Here is a 19840-nt window from a genome sequence, read left to right as displayed (position 1 = left end):
GAATCGGAGGCCCAAGCCCAGGACTTAAGTCAGAGCGGGCAGGGCCCTGGTGGGGACATCCAGGCGGGTGTCCCCTGAAGTTTGATCCCAAGGTTGCTCTGAAGCTTCTGCGTCTGCAGGTTTGCTCACTGCTCCATAGGAAGAGCTGACACTCCCACCCCCAATGCTGGAAGGACCCAAACCAGAGGCAACACTAGTTTCCCCGAGCCCCACCTGCCCTGGTAGCATGAGGTTGGCACTGAGGGCAGAGCTGCAGCAGAACCAAGCTGCAGTCGAGTGGGCCTGGTGCTGCCATGGCACCTGGGGGGTGCGGACCCACAGGGCTCCCTTGGGCCTGGAGCGCGGGATCCGTAGGAAGAGGACTCCACAGCTCCTGCCTTCTCCTGCTGTTCCCTTCCCTCTGCAGCTTCTGCCTGAGGCCTCCTCGGCAGAGCACTGGGCCGGCCACAGCATTGGCCGAAGCATTGGACCGAACACCCGAGACGTGGCCCCCTGCACAGTCACCTGCTCAGCCCTGGGCTGGCCCCTTCCCACCCTCATCACCTCCAGCTCCCCCACGGTGGCTTCCTGGAATTCCCCCAAAAATCTGTCCCTTTGAGTCCCTGTCTCAGGATCTGCTTATGGGAGCCTGGCCTGGGCAAGGGTGAAAAAACAAAGTGAAGCCCAAACTCTGGACCCCCAGACCACACAAGGAGGAGGGGATGTGAACAGCAGAGCCCTGCACTCCCAGCACTGCACAGGAGATGGCTAGAGACAATGCCTTGGGCTTAAAATGCAACGTGAAACCTCTACGGTAGCCATTAAAACGACTGAAACTGTATAACCTCCACACCTGCAGAAGAAAAATAATGATGAAAATGTAACAAATCTAACAGAACACAGGAGGGGAGAAAGAAGCATAAATAGAAAGTAGAAAGTCACATTATAAAAGTACATTCAGGGCCAGGCGTGGTGGCTCACACCTACAATCCCAGCACTGCCAGAGGCTGAGGTGGGAAGATGGCTTGAGCCCAGGAGACCAGCCTGGGCAACATAGCGAAACCCTGTCTATACAAAAACACAGCCGGGCACGGTGGTACACGCCTGTAATCCCAGCACTTTGGGAGGCTGAGGCAGCAGATCACAAGGTCAGGAGATCGAGACCATCTTGGCTAACACGGTGAAACCCCGTCTCTACTAAAAATACAAAAAAAAAAAAAAAAATAGCCGGGCATGGTGGTGGCGCCTGTAGTTCCAGCTATCTGGGAGGCTGAGGAAGAATTGCTTGAACCTGCAAGGCGGAGCTTGCAGTGAGCTCAGATCGTGCCACTGCACTCCAGCCTGGGTGACACAGAGACACTACGTCTCAAAAGAAAAAAAAAAAAAAATCAGCCGGGCGTGGTCAGTGGTCCCAGCTACTCAAGAGGCTGAGGTGAGAGGGTCGCTTGAGCCAGGGAGGTGGAGGCTGCAGTGAACTATGACTGTGCCACTGGACTCCGACCTGGGTGACAAAGCCAGACCCTGTCTCAAAAACAACAAAACAAACAAACAGAGGAAAGAGCTCAAAGAGTTGAAAGTGGTTGTTTATGGGAGAGGGCAGGCCGGCAGACGGGCTGCGGCTTAGCAGCCCTGAAAACCATGGATTATTTTGGAAAATGAACGCTTGTCTTGAAACAAAGGAGCGCCCCTCCGCCGCCCGGGATCTTCCGGGACCAGCGCGCAGAGCTGCCCTGGACCGGCAGCGAGGGCGGCGGCGCCAGGGCTTCTCCCTCCATCCGCGGTACTCAGCCGGGTTCCGTAAAGCCGGGCTGTGCCTCAGCTTCCCTATGCGAAGTAGGGGAGGAGGAACGAAGCCCAGCGCGCCCTGAGGTGGGGCCTAGCGCTGCACTAGAGGCTTCCCGCTGGGTTTTTTTTTTTTTTTTTTTTTTTTGAGACAGAGTCTTGCCCTGTCGCCCAGGCTGGAGTGCAGTGGCATGATCTCAGCTCACCGCAAGCTCTGCCTCTCGGGTTCAAACGATTCTCCTGTCTCAGCCTCCCGAGTAGCTGGGATTACAGGCGCCCACCACCACGCCCGGCTAATTTTTGTATTTTCGGTAGAGACGGGGGTTTCACCATGTTGGCCAGGCTGGTCTCGAACTCCTGACCTCTGGTGATCCGCCCGCCTCGGCCTCCCAAAGTGCTGGGATTACAGGCATGAGCCACCGCGCGCAGCCGTTTCTTGCTTCTTGCTTGACGTTTACGTGGCACAGCCCGTGGGAGCCTGTGCTCGTCAGCGCCTTGCGTCCTGAAGGCGGCGGCGAAAGTGGGCGGAGCCTCGGTCACCCGGCCCCGCCCCGTCAGTTGCCCCCACCCCACGACCCGCCTTGTCGCCCGCCCCGCCCTGTCTCCGCCCCGCCCCACCTGGAAGCTCCGCCCCCGGTCGTTAGCTCCGCGCTCTCCCACCAGACGGCGCTCGCAGGCCACGCGGAGTCTGGGCGGTCCCGGGGCCTGGGCGTCTCGGGTCACCCGGCTTGGAGTGGGAGCTGGGCCGGCCGGGGTCGCCGTCCGAGGCCGGTCGTGGGGATTTCGAGTGCTGCGAACCCGGCGCCGCCATCCGTCCTCGTTCACACCCGGCCCTGTGCGTTTCCCTTCCGGGCTCCCACAGTCGCCGGGGACGAACGGAGGCGCCGGCTGCGGCCCCGCGGGGCGCCCCGACCGCGGCTCCCGAGAGGCCCCTCGCCAGCAGCCGCCCTCGCCGCGGAGGGCCCGGCCCGGCTCCCTGCTCCACCTCGGGGCGCAGTGGCAGCCAGGTTCCGGGGCTCCTCCGTCCGCGTCCTCTTCAGCCTCGTTCGAATGTGACGGCAGCTGGGTCATGTTGTCCAAACGTACCAGGAGCCCCAGATCCTCCAGGCAGCCCGGGCCTCAGCGCGCCCGGTGGCCCAGGAGCCCCTGCACCCCCGCAGCCGCGCTGTCCCGCCTCCTTCCAGCTCCCAGAGGGAACCGCAAATGGGGACGTGCGGGCCTGGGGGCAACACCCAGGCTGAGGCGGGCAGGCCCTGGGCGCGGGTGGGCATGGATCTGGCCTTAGCAGAGCCCCAGGAGTCAGGTTGACTCAGCCGCTCACTCCCTCCACCCTCTGCAGGGATGGGCGCTTCCTCCCCATGGTCACTCCCAGAGGTCCCAGCTCAGTGCTGGACCAAGGCCTGACACCTGGTCCCCAGGGGCTGCTGGAGAGGCCGCAGGGCAGGACAGACAGACCCTTCGAAGTCTGACGGGGGCCGGGCCCGGTAGCTCACTCCTGTAATCCCAATACTTTGGGAGGCGGAGGCAGGCGGATCACTTGAGGTCAGGAGTTGAAGACCAGCCTGGCCAACATGGCGAATCCCCCACCCCCAACTCTACAAAAAAATACAAAAATTAGCCGGGCGTGGTGGCACGTGCCTGTAATCCCAGTAACTTGGGAGGCTGAGGAAGGAGAATTGCTTGGGGTGATTGAGAGGCGAGGTTGCAGTGAGCCCATGTCGCACCGGCCACTGCACTCTAGCCCGAGCAACACAGGGAGACTCCATCAAAAAAAAAGAAAGAAAGAAAGTCTGATGGGCAGGCTGGGCCCACCCCCAGGGGACTGCAGGGCAGGCCTACAGGCCTGGGCAGAGCTCCAGGAGGCATGCAGCAGCACCCAGCCTGTCTCAGACGTGCGTCAGCCACAGGCTCCAGGGGCCACGTGCCTGGCCACACCTGCTGATTTCCAAAACACCCAGCACCTGCAGGCCCAGTCGCCCCAGGAGGGGCAGCACCCCTGCTCGAGGACTCCTGGTTCCACCCAAATCCCTGCTGCTTGGAGTCCTCTTCCACCCGTGGGCAGCGCCCATGCCCTCAGACCTCCCAGACCACCGCCTTGGTCTGTGCCCCCTCCAGGACCTCACTGGTCCCCACACCACACCCCACCCCTTATTGCCTCCTTCAAGCAAACCTTGCATCAGCTCCCAGGGGACACACGCTGGAGCCTCAGGACAACATTCTAGACAACAACCTCAGGCCCCAGGGGCAGTCCCAGGAGAAGGCCTTGCCTTTGGGGTGAGTCCTGCCTAGGAGTCAAGGGGCTGAGACCCTGGGGGTTCTGCATGGAGCCCTGGGCCTGAGATGCTTCTAAATGTTTGGGTGGATGGCCCTGCCCAAGGGCCACAGCTGCCCCCTCCTGCCCCAGGGCACATGCTGTGGTGCCGGCCTCCACTTCAGAAGGTGTCAAGGCTGCACTTGAGTCCCAGGCATGAGTCCCAGGGAGACTCCACTACCCTGATGGGCTGGGCTGACATTGCACATTCTGGATTCCCCGAGGCCAAGGCCTGTTATCTCCAGGCCTTGGAGATGGGGACTAGTGGAGCCCAGGCCTGGGGGCAACACCCAGTCTGAGACCAGCAGCCCTGCCTCTCACGCCCACCCCTAGAAAGCTTTAGCCACTCCCAAAGGCTGGCCAAGCTGGCCTGGGTGGACATTGCCCATCTTCCCCACACCCAGGACAGCACTCCCAGGAGCCCCTCCTGCGGGGATATTGGCAGCCCCAGGACGGTCCTCAGCTACACATGTCCCCACTGTGTGCCCTGCTGGCCTGTGGCTCTGCAGGCCCCTGAGACACCCTCTCCATGCCTGCCTCTCCACCCAAACATTTAGAAGCATCTCAGGCTAAAAAAGTCCAAACACCAGCACATTCTCTCCCTCCTCTGACCATAACAGCCAACCCCAGCTCTGATGCCTAATTGCTTAGATAAACACCCAGGTGTCAGCCTCGACTCCCCCACTGTCCTCGTCCCTGTACCACCAGCAAATCTGTTACTCAGGAATACCTGGCCCTGCCCACCCTTCACAGCTCATCTGCACTCTTCTCTGGTCACCCTGGCCCTGTGGGATGGTCTCCTCTCAGCCACCAGAGGGGGTCATGTCCCTGCTCAGAGCCCTGCTGCTTCCCATCACGCTGTTGCCTGCCCTTGGTGAGCTGACCCCACTGGTCAGCGTGTTAGGCCGGAAGGACTAAGGCACCACCCTGACATCCAAGCACCACAGTGTGGCCTCCCCTAGGAATTTATCTTTTTTCAAAAAGCAGGTGATGAATGCTAATGGCCTTTTTGGCAGGAATGGAAAAGCTGATCCTCACATTCATGTGGAATTGCAAGGGTACTGAATAATCAGAACAATCTTGAAAACAAAGAATAAGGCCAGGCACAGTGGCTCACTCTTGTCATCCCATCACGGTGAGAGGTCGAAGTGGGAGGATCTCTTGAGCCCAGGAGTTCGAGACCAGCCTGGGCACCATAGGGATACGCTGTGTCTACAAACAAAACGTTAAAAAAAAATTAGCCGGGTATGGCAGGGCACAGTGGCTCACGCCTGTAATCCCAGCACTTTGGGAGGCCGAGGGGAGTGGATCACGAGGTCAGGAGATTGAGACCATCCTGGCTAACATGCTGAAACCCTGTCTCTACTAAAAATACAAAAAATTAGCCGGACGTCGTGGTGGGCCCCTGTAGTTGCAGCTACTCGAGAGGCTGAGGCAGGAGAATGGCGTGAACCCGGGAGGCGGAGCTTGCAGTGAGCGGAGATCGCACCACTGCACTCCAGCCTGGGCGACAGAGTGAGACTCCGTCTCATTAAAAAAAAAAAAAAAAAAAAAAAAAAAAAAAGCTGTTTGTGTCACGAAGCGGGTGGATCACCTGAGGTCAGCAATCTGAGACCAGTCTGGCCAACACAGTGAAAACCTGTCTCTACTAAAAAAAAAAAAAAATTAGCCGGGCGTGGTGGCAAGCACCTGTAATCCCAGCTACTTGGGAGGCTGAGGCAGGAGAATCGCTTGCACCCAGGACGTGGAGGTTGCAGCGAGCTGAGATCATGCCATTGCACTCCAGCCTGGGCAACAGAGCGAGACTCTGTCTCAAAAAAAAAAAAAAAAGAAGAAGAAGCTATTTGTATATTCAGGATATTAGGCTCTTACCAGATACATGATTTGCAAAGATTCCCATAAGCTGTCTTTTCACTCTCTTGATAGTGTCCTTTTTTTTTTTTTTTTTTTTTTTTGAGACGGAGTCTTGCTCTGTCCCCCTGGCTGGAGTGCAGTGGCACTATCTCGGCTCACTGCAAGCTCCGCCTCCCGGGATCATGCCAATCTCCTGCCTCAGCCTCTCGAGTAGCTGGGACTACAGGCGCCGCCACCGCGCCCAGCTAATTTTTTTTTTTTGTATTTTTAGTAGAGACGGGGTTTCACCGCGTTAGCCAGGATGGTCTCGATCACCTGACCTTGTGATCCGCCCGCCTCGGCCTCCCTAAGTGCTGGGATTACAAGCGTGAGCCACCGCGCCCGGCCGATAGTGTCCTTTTAAAATTTTTATTTATTTTTTTTTTTTTTTTTTTTTTTTTTTTTTTTTTTTTTTTTTTGAGACGGAGTCTCACTCTGTCGCCCAAGCTGGAGTGCAGTGGGTGATCTTGGCTCACTGGAAGCTCCGCCTCCCGGGTTTACGCCATTCTCCTGCCTCAGCTTCCCAAGTAGCTGGGACTACAGGCACCCGCCACCACGCCAGGCTAGTTTTTTGTATTTTTTAGTAGAGACGGAGTTTCATCATGTTAGCCAGGATGGTCTCAATCTCCTGACCTCGTGATCCGCCCGTCTCGGCCTCCCAAAGTGCTGGGATTATAGGCGTGAGCCACCGCGCCCAGTCCAGATAGCTTTTTAAAACAACAACGATCAACCCTATTCAAAAAATGGGCAAATCCTCAAATAGGCATTTCTCTGAAGGTGAAAAGATCCTCAAGGTCGTTAAGCATTAGGGAAGTGTGATGAAAACCACAAGGAGATAGCACTTCACACTCACTTGGAAGAGATTTTATTTATTTATTTTTGGAGACAGAGGCTCACTCTGTCGCCCAGGCTGGAGTGCAGTGGCGCGATCTTGGCTCACTGCAACTGCCACCTCCTCCCGGGTTCAAGCGATTCTCCTGCTTTGGCCTCCCGAGTAGCTGGGACTACAGGCACACGCTGCCACGCCCGGCTAATTTTTTATATTTTAGTAGAGTTGGGGTTTTACCATGTTGCCCAGGCTGGTCTCGAACTCCTGAGCTCAGGCAATGCGCCTACCTCAGCCTCCCAAAGTACTAGGATTACAGGTGTGAGCCACTGTGCCCGGCCAAGAATAGATTTTTTTTTAAAAGGAAAATAAATATTGATCAGCATGTGGGGAAATTGGAAACCTCATGCACTGCAGGGGGGAATGTAAAATGTCAAAGCTGCCGTGGGACACAGTCATCAGTAACTTAACCATAAAACTACAAGGCCAGGCGCAGGGGCTCACGCCTGTAATCTCAGCGCTTTGGGAGGTCAAGGTGCGCAGATCACCTGAGGTCAGGAGTTCAAGACCAGCCTGGCCAACATGGCAAAACCCCATCTCAATGAAAAATAAAAATTGTCTGCATGTGGTGGTGCACACCTGTAATCTCAACTACTTGGGAGGCTGAGACAGGAGAATCGCTTGAACCCAGGAGGTGGAGGTTGCAGTGAGCCCCTGGGCAAGAGAGCAAGACTCCATCTCAAAAAAATCAAAAAAAGTTACCATGTTACCCATCAACTCTGCTCCTAGGTATATACCCCAAATAATTTAAAACAGATGTTCAAACAAAAGAATGTGTATGGCCAAGTGCAGTGTCTCACGCCTGTAATTCTCACACCTGCAATCCAAGCACTTTGGGAGGCCAAGGCGGGCGGATCACCTGAGGTCATGAGTTCAAGACCACTCTGGCCAACATGGTGAAACCCCGTCTCTGCTAAAAATACAAAAATTAGCTGGGCATGGTGGCGGGTGCCTGTAATCCCAACTACTCAGGAGGCTGAGGCTATTCAGGAGGCTGAATAGCTTAAATCCAGAAGGCAGAGTTTGCAGTGAGCCGAGATCACACCACTGCACTCCAGCCTGGGCAATAGAGTGAGACTCTGTCTCGGAAAAAAAAAAGAATGTGTATAACAGCATTGTTTATAATAGCTAAAAGACCAGCCTGGGCAATAGGATGGGACCCCATCTCTACCAAAAAAAAAATTTGTTTTAATTAGCCAGGCATGGTGGCAGGCACCTCTATTCCCAGCTACTTGGGAGGCGGAGGCAGGAGGATCACTTGAGCCAAGGAGGTTGAGGCTGCAGCAAGCCATGATTGCATCACTGCACTCCAATCCGACCACAGTGCGAGACCCTGTCTCTGTTTATTTATTTTATATTCTTTATTTATTTATTTTTAGACGGAGTTTCATTCTTGTTGCCCAGGCTGGAGTGCAATGGCGCGGTCTTGGCTCACTGTAACCTCTGTCTCCCAGGTTCAAGTGATTCTCCTGCCTCAGCCTCCTGAGTAGCTGGGACTACAGGTGTGTGCCATCATGCCCGGCTAATTTTTATATTTTCAGTAGAGGTGGGGTTTTGCCATGTTGGCCAGGCTGGCCTTGAATTCCTGACCTCAGGTGATCTGCCCGCCTTGACTTCCCAAAGTTCTGGATTACAGGGGTGAGTCACTGTGCCTGGTCCCCATTTTTGTATTTTTAGGACAGGTGGGGTTTCGCCACGTTGGCCAGGCTGGTCTCAAACTCCTGACCTCAGGTGATCCGCCCACCTCGGCCTCCCAAAGTGCTGGGATTACAGGCATGAGCCACCCACTGCGTCTGGCTTTTTTTTTTTTTTTTGAGATGAAGTCTCTCACTGTCGCCCGGGCTGGAGTGCAATGTTTACTGCAACCTCTGCCTCCTGGGTTCACGCAATTCTCCTGCCTTAGCCTCCCAAGTAGCTGAGATTATGGGCACACACCACCACACCCAGCTATTTTTTTTTTGTATTTTTAGTGGAAACGGGAGTTCACTATGTTGGCCAGACTGGTCTTGAACTCCTGACCTCGTGATCCACCCGTCTCGGCCTCCCAAAGTGCTGGGATTACAAGCGTGAGCCGCCGCGCCCGGCCTTTACCACTTTTTTTTTTTTTTTTTTTAAAGTAGCTCATGAGGCAGAACCCAATGTAGGGGAGCCAGCAAGTCGTGGGGAGGAGTCCTTGCCGGGGTCATCGGGAGTCCCCGCTGGGGCCCCTGCCTTCTGGTGAATGGGCCAGTCAGCAGGTCCAGGTCCCCGCCAAGGGCATGAGGCTTGTGGAGGAAGTCCCTTGTGGAGACCTCTGGGCCCTGAGCTGGGTGGGGGTGGGGACAGCAGATGGGACCCTGGCACCCAGAAAGAAAGACCGAGCCCCTGACCTCTTCACAGGGCGGGTCAGTGTGGTGGGGTCTTCTGTTGGAGAGGACGGCCCCCGAGGCACTGTGGTGACCCAGTGCAGCCCGGTGTGGCATGGGAAGAGCTCCACCCTGCCAGCGGCTGCACCGTGGGAGGGCAGCTCCAGCCTGGGAGGACTCCTGGCCCTTCCCCTCTGTGTGCCTCTGTATCCTGAGAGAGCCTTGACCAGGTCCCCTGCTTCCAGGGAAGGCTACTCATGGCCACCCACTGCTGGATAGGGCCCTACGGGTGTCTGCCTGTCAGTGACCTCCAGTTGCATCCTTGGGACAGAAGGGCAGCTCCAGGGCACACAGGTTGGACTCTGGGTCCATCTCTGGGCTGCCCCTTACCTGGCAGGGCCAAAGAGGGCAGTGGGCAAGGGGCTCAGGAAGGCTCTGCCCTCTGCAGCCCCCCTGCAGCCCCTTAACCGGGCACCTCTAGGGGCCTTGCTCTCAGGAAAACCTTGGTGGCTGGACCAGCCACCCACCAGCTGAGGCCACAGGTGCGAACTGCAGCCGGTGTAGGAGGAGCCCAGTCCTGGGTGCCGCCCTAGGAAGATGAATCCCCTGAGCAGCCTAAGCTTCTCCCTCAAGCAGGGCCCTGGCAGGGGAGGCGAAGGGAGCTGGAGGCCAGGGCTGGTCCAGCAACCCCCGAATTCCCTGGATCCCTAGGTTCCCACCCACTCACCTCTGCTCCCACTCTGGGCACTGGAATGGGGTAGAAGCCTCCGTCATCCATCATCCTGCACTGGCCAGTGTGGCTCACCTGTGCTGTCACCCACTCCCCAGCCCCAGGGACCCCACCCCAAGCACGTCTAGGCAGGTGGGTGACACCTCAGGTCAGGAGGCTTGGCCAGGCCAGGGAGGACATTGAGGGACCAAGAAAGAGTCTTCCTTTTTTTTTTTTTTTTGAGACAGGATCTGGCTCTGTCACCCAGGCTGGCGTGCAGTGGCTCAACCACAGCTCACTGCAGACTCCTCAACTTCCCAGGCTCAAGCGATCCTCCCACCTCAGCCTCCTGAGTAGCTAGGACTACAGGCACATGCCACCATGCCCAGCTAATTTTTGTATTGTTTGCAGGGCATGCTGGCTCACACCTGTAATCCCAGCAGTTTGGGAGGCCAAGGTGGGTGGGTTACTTGAGGTCAGGAGTTCGAGACCAGCCTGGCCAACGTGGTGAAACCCTGTCTCTACTAAAAATACAAAAATTAGCCAGGTGTAGTGGCACATGCCTGTAATCTCAGCTACTCAGGAGGCTGAGGCAGGAGAATTGCTTGAACCTGGGAGGTGAAGGTTGCAATGAGCTGAGATTGCACCACTGCATTCCAGCCTGGGCAACAAGAAGGAAAGTCAGTCTCAAAAAAAAAAAAAAAAAAAAAAAAAAAAAAAAAAAAAAAAAAAAAATTGGTTTCATTTTTCGTAGAGATGGAGTTTCACTATATTGCCCAGGCTGGTTTCAAACTCCTGGGCTCAAGCAATCTGCCTGCCTCTGCCTCCCAAGGTACTGGGATTATAGGCGTGAGCCACCGCCCCCCCAGAAGAGGTCTTGAGGGTTCAGAGCCCCAAGGCCCAGCTGGGGTGGCTGCCTCCAAGATGGCCCTCCTCACCCTCCAGGCCCTGCCCACTGGGTTCCCTCTCTCAGACCCCCACTTTCTGGGCACTGAGGGTCTTGCGTCCCCGTTTCTGTCTGCTCATGTCTCAGATGCCAAGTAGGCCACCTTGCTCTCTTGTCTGTGTGTAGGTGTTGGGGGGTGGGTGTGGGCCGCTCTGACTGTCCGTCTCTCTGAGTCACTGCGCCAGCTTCTCCCTTCATCTCACCAGGATGTGTGCAGGGCATTGTGCCCGCCACACTCTCAGCCTGAGGATGCTGGTGGCCTGTGGGAGGCCAAGGAGACCCCAGAGAACAGCTGCAGCCTTCCTGCCAAGGGGGCCGCCCAGCCCCGGCAGGAAATGGGGCTGGGGGCTGGGTGGTTGGGAGCTCTGACTGTCCCTCCGAGTCACAGAGGACTTGCAGATGGTGGCGTTGTGCTCCCACGATGACCCCCACCCCAGAAGATGCCCTGGAGCACGCTGTGGGGCCAGAGGGAGAGTGGAGGCCCGAGCCTGCTCCACCCCCGTGGGCTCTGCCCGCAGCCTCCGGGTTCAGGCTGGGTCAGGCCAAGGGTGGGGCCGCCTGACCTCAGTGAGGGGTGGCCAGGCCCCTGGGCTTGAGTTTCTGTCACCTGTCCCTTCCCAGGGCAGACTGGGCACTTTGAGGAGCCACTGTCTCAGAGCTGCCCAGGCTGACCCTGCCCGGGTCACACCCTCACTCTCACTAGGGTCAGGCCCAGGGCTCCCTGAAACTGCAGCCAGAGCTACAGCATGGGTCCAACCAACTGTCCCATGTCCTTGACCTTACCATGGGTCAAACCAGCTGTCCACCGTCCTTGATCTCACCATGGGTGAAAGCAACCATCTAAATGTCCTTGACGTCACCAACCAACAGAAGCTTTGGGTATAAGTAGCCCAGCTGTTGCTCAGCTGCTGGTTTTTAGCCACGAGGTAGGTGGGGACACCTATGCATTTTCCCCATGTCCAGCAACCTCCGCTCCCCCTGGTGACAACCCTGCCTTTGTGTTGAGAGCCACTAACTACCGTTGGAGCCACAGGAAATCTGAGTGAAGCCTGTCAGTCTTCCTGGGGTCAACATCCAGATAGCCAAGTCTTCTGAGCAGCCCAACTGCTGAGGTGGGGATGACGGGGCAGTGAGGCCCTACCCAGCAGAGAAAGGAGGAGGTGCCATATGGGGACACAGAGCCATGGGTGGGTGGGCAGGGGGAGAGCCCGACAGCCTCACCCGGATCCAGCTAGGCCTGAGGCTCAGCTGTCTACTCATGACTCGTATTCACTGAGCTAGTCAATTGCCTCTTTTCATGCAAGCCGGCTTCAGCTTCTACCGCTTGCTACAGTGACTCCTGACTGACCCAGCTCGCATGTGTGTGCATATGTGTGTATACCAAGCTCATGTGTGTGCACATGCATGTATACTAGCTGGTGTGCATGCAAACGTGTGTATACCCAGCTCATGTGTGTTTGCACATATGTATGTATACCTAGTTTGAGTGTGTCCACGTGTGTATACCCAGCTTGGTTGTACATGCATACCCAGCTCATGTGTGTGCATACATGCATGTATACTCAACTCGAGTGTGTCTGTACACATGCACATATACCATCTGGTGTGCATGTACATGTGAGTATACCGTTTGGGTGTGCATGTACATGTGTGTATATCCAACTCGTGTGTGTGCATGCACATTTACCAGCTCCAGTGCTTTTGCACACATGCATGTATACCCAGTTTGGGTGTTTGCACATGCTCAATTAATGTGTGCATGTACATGGGGGTATACTCAGCTCTTGTGTGTGCATGTGCATGTACACCAGCTGATGAGCATGTACATGCACATATACCCAGCTCATAGGTGCATGCACATGTGTATATACCCATGCTGGGTGTACATGTACATGCATGTATACCCAGCTCGTGTTTGTCCACATGCATGTATACCTAGCTTGGGTGTGTGTATACACCCAGCTCGTGTATGTACATGTGTGCATATCCAGCTTGTGTGTGCACGTGTATATACAAAGCTCATGTGTGTTTGTTCACATGCACATATACCCAGCTTGGGTGTGCACGCACATGTGCATATACCCAGCTCCCATGTGTGCACACATGCATATATACTCAGATTGTGAATGTATGTGCACATGCACACATACCCGTCTGTGCACAGCTTCTGGGTCTACAGGCAGGGGACGATGCTGTTTCCATTCATGGTTGCATCTTTCACTGTTAGGGAGGTTTGTGGAGTTTTTCTTTGTTTTTGAGACAAGGTCTCCCTCTATCACCCAGGTTTGAGTGCTGTGGCGTGATGATGGCTCACTGCAGCCTCAACCTCCCCGGCCCAAGCCATCCTCCCACCTCAGCCTCCTGAGTGGGTGGTACCACAAGCACGAGATATCATGCCTGGCGAATTTTTTTATTTTTAGCAGAGATGGATTCTCTTTTTTTTTTTTTTTTTTTTTTTTTGAGACGGAGTCTCACGCTCTTGCCCAGGCTGGAGTGCAGTGGCGCGATCTCGGCTCACTGCAAGCTCCGCCTCCCGGGTTCCCGCCATTCTCCTGCCTCAGCCTCCTGAGTAGCTGGGACTACAGGCGCCCGCCACCGCGCCCGGCTAATTTTTTGTATTTTTAGTAGAGACGGGGTTTCACTGTGGTCTCGATCTCCTGACCTTGTGATCCGCCCGCCTCGGCCTCCCAAAGTGCTGGGATTACAGGCTTGAGCCACCGCGCCCGGCAGCAGAGATGGATTCTCACTATGTTGGTCTCAAACTCCTGGTCTGAAGCAATCCTCCGGCCTCAATCTCCTAAAGAGCTGGGATTATAGGCATGAACCATGGCACCCAGCCAAGAGGTTTGCTTTTTTTTTTTTTTTTTTTTTTTTAGACGGAGTTTCACTCTTGTTGCTCAGGCTGGAGTACAATGGCGCAATGTCGGCTCACTACAACCTCCGTCTCCTGGGTTCGAGCGATTCTCCTGCCTCAGTCTTCCAAGTAGCTGGGATTACAGGCATGCACCACCACGCCCAGCTAATTTTGTATTTTTAGTAGAGGTGGGGTTTCTCCATGTTGGTCAGGCTGGTCTCAAACTCCCGACCTCAGGTGATCCGCCCGCTTCGGCCTCCAAAGTGCTGAGACTGCAGGCGTGAGCCACCGTGCATGGCCGAGGTTTGTATTTTAAACAAAAGGTCTGTTACTCCTTGAATGGGGACGACATTGAAAAGTCCCTTGGCCGGGTGTGCTGGCTCACACCTGTAATCCCAGCACTTTGGGAGGCTGGGGTTGGGGGGGGGGTGGATCACGAGGTCAGGAGTTCGAGAACAGCCTGACCAACATGGTGAAACTCCATCTCTACTAAAAATAAACAAAAAACAAAACAAAACAAAAAACGAAAAGTAGCTGAGTGTGGTGGCAGGTGCCTGTAATTCCAGCTACTCAGGAGGCTGAGGCAGGAGAATCACTTGAACCCGAGAGGCAGAGATTGCAGTGAGCTGAGATTGCGCCACTGCACTCCAGCCTGGGTAACACAGCGAGACTCCATCAAAAAAAAAAAAAAAAAAAAAAAGAAAGAAGAAAAGGAAAGAAAAGAAAAATCCCCTCATTGACTGGGCATGGTGGTTCACACCTGTAATCCTAGCACTTTGGGAGGCCAAGGTGGGCAGATCACGAGGTCAGGAGTTTGAGACCAGCCTGGCCAGTATACATGGTATACCCACATGTACATGCACACATGAATTGAGCATGTGCAAACATCCAAACTGGGTATACATGCGTGTACATGCACAGTAGATGGTACACATGCATGTGTGTAAACACACTGGAGCTGGTAAATGTGCATGCACACACACGAGTTGGATATACACACATGTACATGCACACCTAAATGGTATACTCATGTGTACATGCACACCAGATGGTATATGTGCATGTGTACAGACACACTCGAGCTGGGTATACATGCATGTATGCACACACAAGCTGGGTATCAAACCCCGTCTCTACTAAAAATACAAAAATTAGCTGGGCCATGGTGGTGCCCCCCTGTAGTCCCAGCTCCTCGGGAGGCTGAAGCAGGAGAATTGCTGGAACCCGGGAGGTGGAAGTTGCAGTGAGCCGAGATTGTGCCACTGCACTCCAGCCTGGGCAGCAGAGCGAGACTCCGTCTCAAAAACAAAAACAAAAACAAAAGTCCCTCATTTAGGTTCATCTGTGGCACTCAGGGCCACTGGACAGAGCCAAGATTTCTATCTCTGTGTGTGCAGTTCCGGGATTCTGCAGTGAGGTCAGATGGGCCCATGATAAAGGCCTCTAAGGAGAAAGGTGAATTCTTCCATTGCCTGCAGGGGAGGCAGGGGCTGGGTCTTGCCAGGCCTTTACTGGAACTGGTGGTCTAAGCTACGCATCTGCCTCTGCGAGTGTCAGCCCAGTTGGGGCCGCTCACCAGAGTGACAGGAGGCCACCTGAGTTTTCCCCGGGGATTCTAGTCCAACGCTAGCAAGGAGGGGAAACATGCCCCTCAATGCATCTGCTCACTTACACCATCACCTCCTCCACCCCCCAGCAGACACCAATTCCCCCGTGTGTGCACATGTGTATATACCCAGCTCATGTGTTTGTGCACATGCATGTACACCCAGCTTGGGTGTGCCTGCACGTGTGCCCAAGAAGGATGTGCAATTCATGATTCATGACCACAGGCTGGTGGCCAGGGGGGTCGGGGGTGAGTAGCATGGTGGGGAGCTTCGGAACAAGGGACGGGTCCTGGTCGGGTACAGAGGCCAACTCCCTACACCTGCAAGACAGGGTCCAGGGGGCTACAGCCAGCCTCCTCCCAGAGGCCCCCAAGGCCCGGCATTCGCTCTGCTTGCCACACTAGCCTCCTGGGCCATGATGTCTGTGACTTTGCAGGGCAGTGACCCTCCCAGCTCTGCCAGCCACTCATTCACTAGCCACAGCAGCTGTCCTCACTTTGTGCCTGGCTCTGCTACGGTGACACCTCCTCACTGGCCACTCCCCATGAAGCTGGGCACCAGGGCCCTACTCAACCCCTCAAGCAGAGCTGCCCTGCTCTGGTCTCAGGGCCAGGGCCTGGTGCTAAACCCGCCCTGGCACCCAGTGGGCATCGGCACGTGTGTGCTGAGGGTTAGAGAGGTGCCGTGGCCCCATTCCTCCACCAGCCCCTGCCTTTGAAAGCTGCAGGAGCTAATTAGGGCTTTCTTCTTGATCACCTACATTCTGCACCCCCGGGCACCGTCACGATGCGCTCCTCTCTCCCTCCCTCTCCATTCTGTCCTTTGGGGCCTGGATCTCACTGGAAGTGAAGAACGATGGCAGAGGGCCGTGTGGTGGAGAACCTCACAGCGCTGGTAGGAGGAGGACAGATGCCCTGCAGGAGCCTAGAGCCCAGGACAAGACAAAGGGACCTCTCCTGCCAAAGCTGGAAATCTAGAAATGTCTCCTGCAGCTCCCAGACCCCTCAAAGCCTGGCTGGAGCGCAGCGCCCGGGGAGCGCACAGAGGTGGAGCTGCGGGCCCTGTCACGTGCACAGATTGAATAATTCAGATTTAAAAGACCTACTTTCCCATTAGACCATTTCCTGCTGAGGAGCAGGTGGGGGTGGGGCATCTGAATTGTGTCTCCCGCTCCCAGGGGTTTTAGAGAAGGCCTGGTGTGGAGCCAGTATCGGGGCAGCCACCTCCGCCCTGGGGCCCAGCTCAGTCCTGCCCTGGGTTGGGCACAGCTGACCGGGTATGGCTCTGGACTTAGGGACCCAGAGCTGACTGGGTGTGGCTCTGGACTCAGGAACCCAGGCTGATCTCTGAGATCCTTGCAGAGAAGGGAGTGTTACTGGGAAGCGTTTGCTCTGCCAGGGAGAGGGTGGGGCAGTAGGTGAGGGCCAAAAGACACAAGAGGCCTGGGCTGAAAGGAATGGAGGTGGGGAAGGGAGGGCAGGTCTGAGCCTGGCTCTAGACCCCCCGGGCCACCAAGGGCTCGGGTGTTTCTTATCTCTAGGGATGGGCTCTGGCTGGAGGCGAGAAGCATCTTTGCGGTCACACCGTACTCAGGGCAGACGCCCCTACCTTCCAGGGACTGTGTACTGCAGAGGGCAGCCCCAGGCTGCAGTAAGGACCTGGGAGTAAGCACCTGGGCCCCTGCTCCTTCCTCTCAACTTTGCCTTCCATAAACCATCAAATAGGATTTCTGCCTGGACTATGGGGCAAGTTCCAGGGACAGCCCTGCCTCACCATGACGACCTACAGATAAGCTGGAGGTGCTGGGGCTGCACCCTGCCCCTTGGATATGGCTAAGGCAGGCACTGGCCTGGCGTCCTCCTGTGTGGCCTTCCTCCATGGCCTTGGCTGTAACGAGATGGGCTGACCAGTCTGATGGTGGCCTGTGGGACAAGGGAGCCCCAGAGCACAGCCCTGCCACTGACCAGTCTGGCCCGCAGTGTGGTGGCCACTCCTCCTGAGGCTCCTCCATGGCCCTGGGCCAGGCTTGCAGGGACCTTCCGGGGCCCCTCCCATCCCACAGCTGCTGGAAGGTCTCTGGTGACAAACGGCTGCCGCCTCAGCCTCCTCTCCCTGCTCCTCAGTTCCACTTTTTTTTTTTTTTTTTTTGAGACGGAGTCTCGCTCTGTCCCCCTGGCTGGAGTGCAGTGGCGCGATCTCGACTCACTGCAAGCTTCGCCTCCGGGGTTCCCGCCATTCTCCTGCCTCAGCTTCCTGAGGAGCTGGGACTACAGGTGCCCGCCACCTCCCCCGGCTAGTGTTTTGTATTTTTAGTAGAGACGGGGTTTCACCGTGGTCTCCATCTCCTGACCTTGTGATCCACCCGCCTCAGCCTACCAAAGTGTTGTGATTACAGGCGTGAGCCACCGTGCCCGGCCTAGTTCCACTTTTAACTCAGGTGGGCACTGAAGGCTGGCATTAGGCCTGCCAGATTCTGAAGGCCGCCTCTAACCCCTCACCTGCCAATGTGCAGAACACCGTCCGCCGACTGACTTTGCATCGTCCCTCGGCCCTTGATGTGGCCCATGCTCCACCCCGCCTCTCGAGTGTCCAAGCAGAGAAGCCTTCCTGCAGGGGCCCAGCTCTCCTGACGTCCAACCACTCAGGTTCCTCGCGCCCTGCCCTTGTTCTGGCCCAGGTGATGGTTCTGCCCCTCCTGATCTCTTGCTCCGGGCTCTGGTCCCTGTGCTGGCTTGCATCTTCCTCACTCAGAACTCAGAGCATCAGCCACACCAGCTGTTCTCTGATGACCCCGTGTGCCTGGCACCACGCTGGGCTGGTGGAGCAGCCGTAAGAGTGGGCTTCACAGGGCTCACACGGCAACAGGGGGAGGGCCCAGAGAAGGCAGCCAGGAAGAAACCACAGGAGAAACCAGCAAGGTAGCTGGGAAGGATGGTCAGGGCTGGGGAGACATCTCCATGGAGGTGACACCCGCAAAGGCCTGAACTACACGAGGTTATGGGGAGACTGTCCCAGGCAGATAGAGCCACTGGGCCAAAGGCTGGAGCGTGGAATTTGGTGGTGTCAGGGAGCATCAAGGAGCCAGCGTCTGGACAGTGGGGAGGGGAGGAGGGGCCTGGACCCCGCGGAGAGAGTGGGTGATGGGAACTGTCAATGCTTTCAGTGATATGATTGACAATTCAGCTCGTGTGCGCAGTGGCTCCTGCCTGTGATCCCAGCCCTTTGGAAGGCTGAGGTGGGAGGACTGCTTGAGCCCAGGAGTTTGAGACCAGCCTGAGCAACACAGGGAGACCCTCATCTCAAAAAAAAAAAAAAAAAAAAAAAAAAAAAAAAAAAAAAACCTCCCAAAAAACCCTAAAAATAAATAAATAAAATAAAAATTCAAAAAATTTCACTGGGAATTCAGTCCTTGCTCAACTGTGCTAGGTAGGCAGGTGCCCCTGTGGGGATGGCACCTCGGTGGCCCAGGGGAGGTCAGAGGCCACAGAGGGTGAGGAGTGGGTAGCATACAGTGGGGTGGAAGAGAGGATGAGAGACTGGTTACACAGGAGATAATCAGAGCCGGGTTCCTCACTCTCAAAGCAGGATGCCCCTCATTCGGAACAGGTTGGGCCCTGCAGTGGCGCCCAAGAAAATCATAGACAAAAACACCCATGAAACTGTGTGTATACGTATGTGTGGGAGCATGTACATAGATGTGCTCTCTTGCTCCACCAGCTGCAAGGACACCCCAGCAGCGATGAGCACACCCGGGACCCCATCCTGGGCTCTGCATGACATTCTCCCACAATGAACCAGGTTGCCAGCAGAAATAGCTGGGTTCAGGCTGGGGCAGGGAGAATACGACAGGACCCTGGAGCATCCAGTGCCAGAAATAAAGGCCTCCGGGAATGCCTCGGACAAGTGAAGTGGGAGGGAGACAGAAGGGTGGGAAGGCATGGGTTCCCTGTCTGGTGGAGGCTCCCCAGGGAGGGGAAGCGCGTGGCAGGGAGGGCAGGCGGCGGACCGCTTTCTCACACAAGCGCCATGCACACAAAATGAGAAGGAAAACGCCAGTTGAGAGAGGCGGGTGGTATCCCAGGGTGTGGAGAGAGTAGGTGGGAAATAGTCGTTGGGGGTGGGGTGGCGTGGCCCCTTGAGGTTGTGGCCCTGGTTGAGGGGAGGCGCAGGGGATGAGGCTGGGTCTTTCTCCCTTTCCACTGTGCTGGTGCAGGCCTGGAGGAAAACGGACGCCAGGTTTGGTGTGGAAGGGGAGCTCGGAGGGGATGAAGGCCCAGGCGGGTGGAAGAGCAGGGCGCCGTCTGGGGAGGAGCAGAGTGAAGAAGCCGGGGGTGAGGGGCAGCCGGAGCTCAGCTGGAAAGACGGCAGGAGGCGGTGGGCGCAGGGGCGGCTTCCATGGACGTTCTGGAGGCTTCTGAGGACATCAAGCCTGGAAGCCAGGACATGTGGCCTTCTTGACTTCGTTCCCCTTCCTCACCTGGGGTCTCCGGTCCCCGCTGTCCACTGCTCAGCGGCTTGGGAGGGGTCC

At 56.2% G+C, this 19840-nt stretch overlaps 1 protein-coding gene across 1 annotated transcript in view; it reads right to left on the bottom strand.

Annotated features, from left to right (window-relative positions):
• Positions 1–19840, bottom strand: part of GABRD (gamma-aminobutyric acid type A receptor subunit delta) — a 378620-nt gene that overhangs the window by 118167 nt on the left and 240613 nt on the right. The gene's annotated exons all lie outside the window — the stretch shown is intronic.

The sequence above is a fragment of the Macaca thibetana genome, chromosome 1 (genome assembly GCF_024542745.1).
Source record: "Macaca thibetana thibetana isolate TM-01 chromosome 1, ASM2454274v1, whole genome shotgun sequence".
NCBI classification, from domain to species: domain Eukaryota; kingdom Metazoa; phylum Chordata; class Mammalia; order Primates; family Cercopithecidae; genus Macaca; species Macaca thibetana.
Note: the sequence above shows the minus strand (reverse complement) of the source record. Positions and strands in the feature narration are given on the sequence as shown.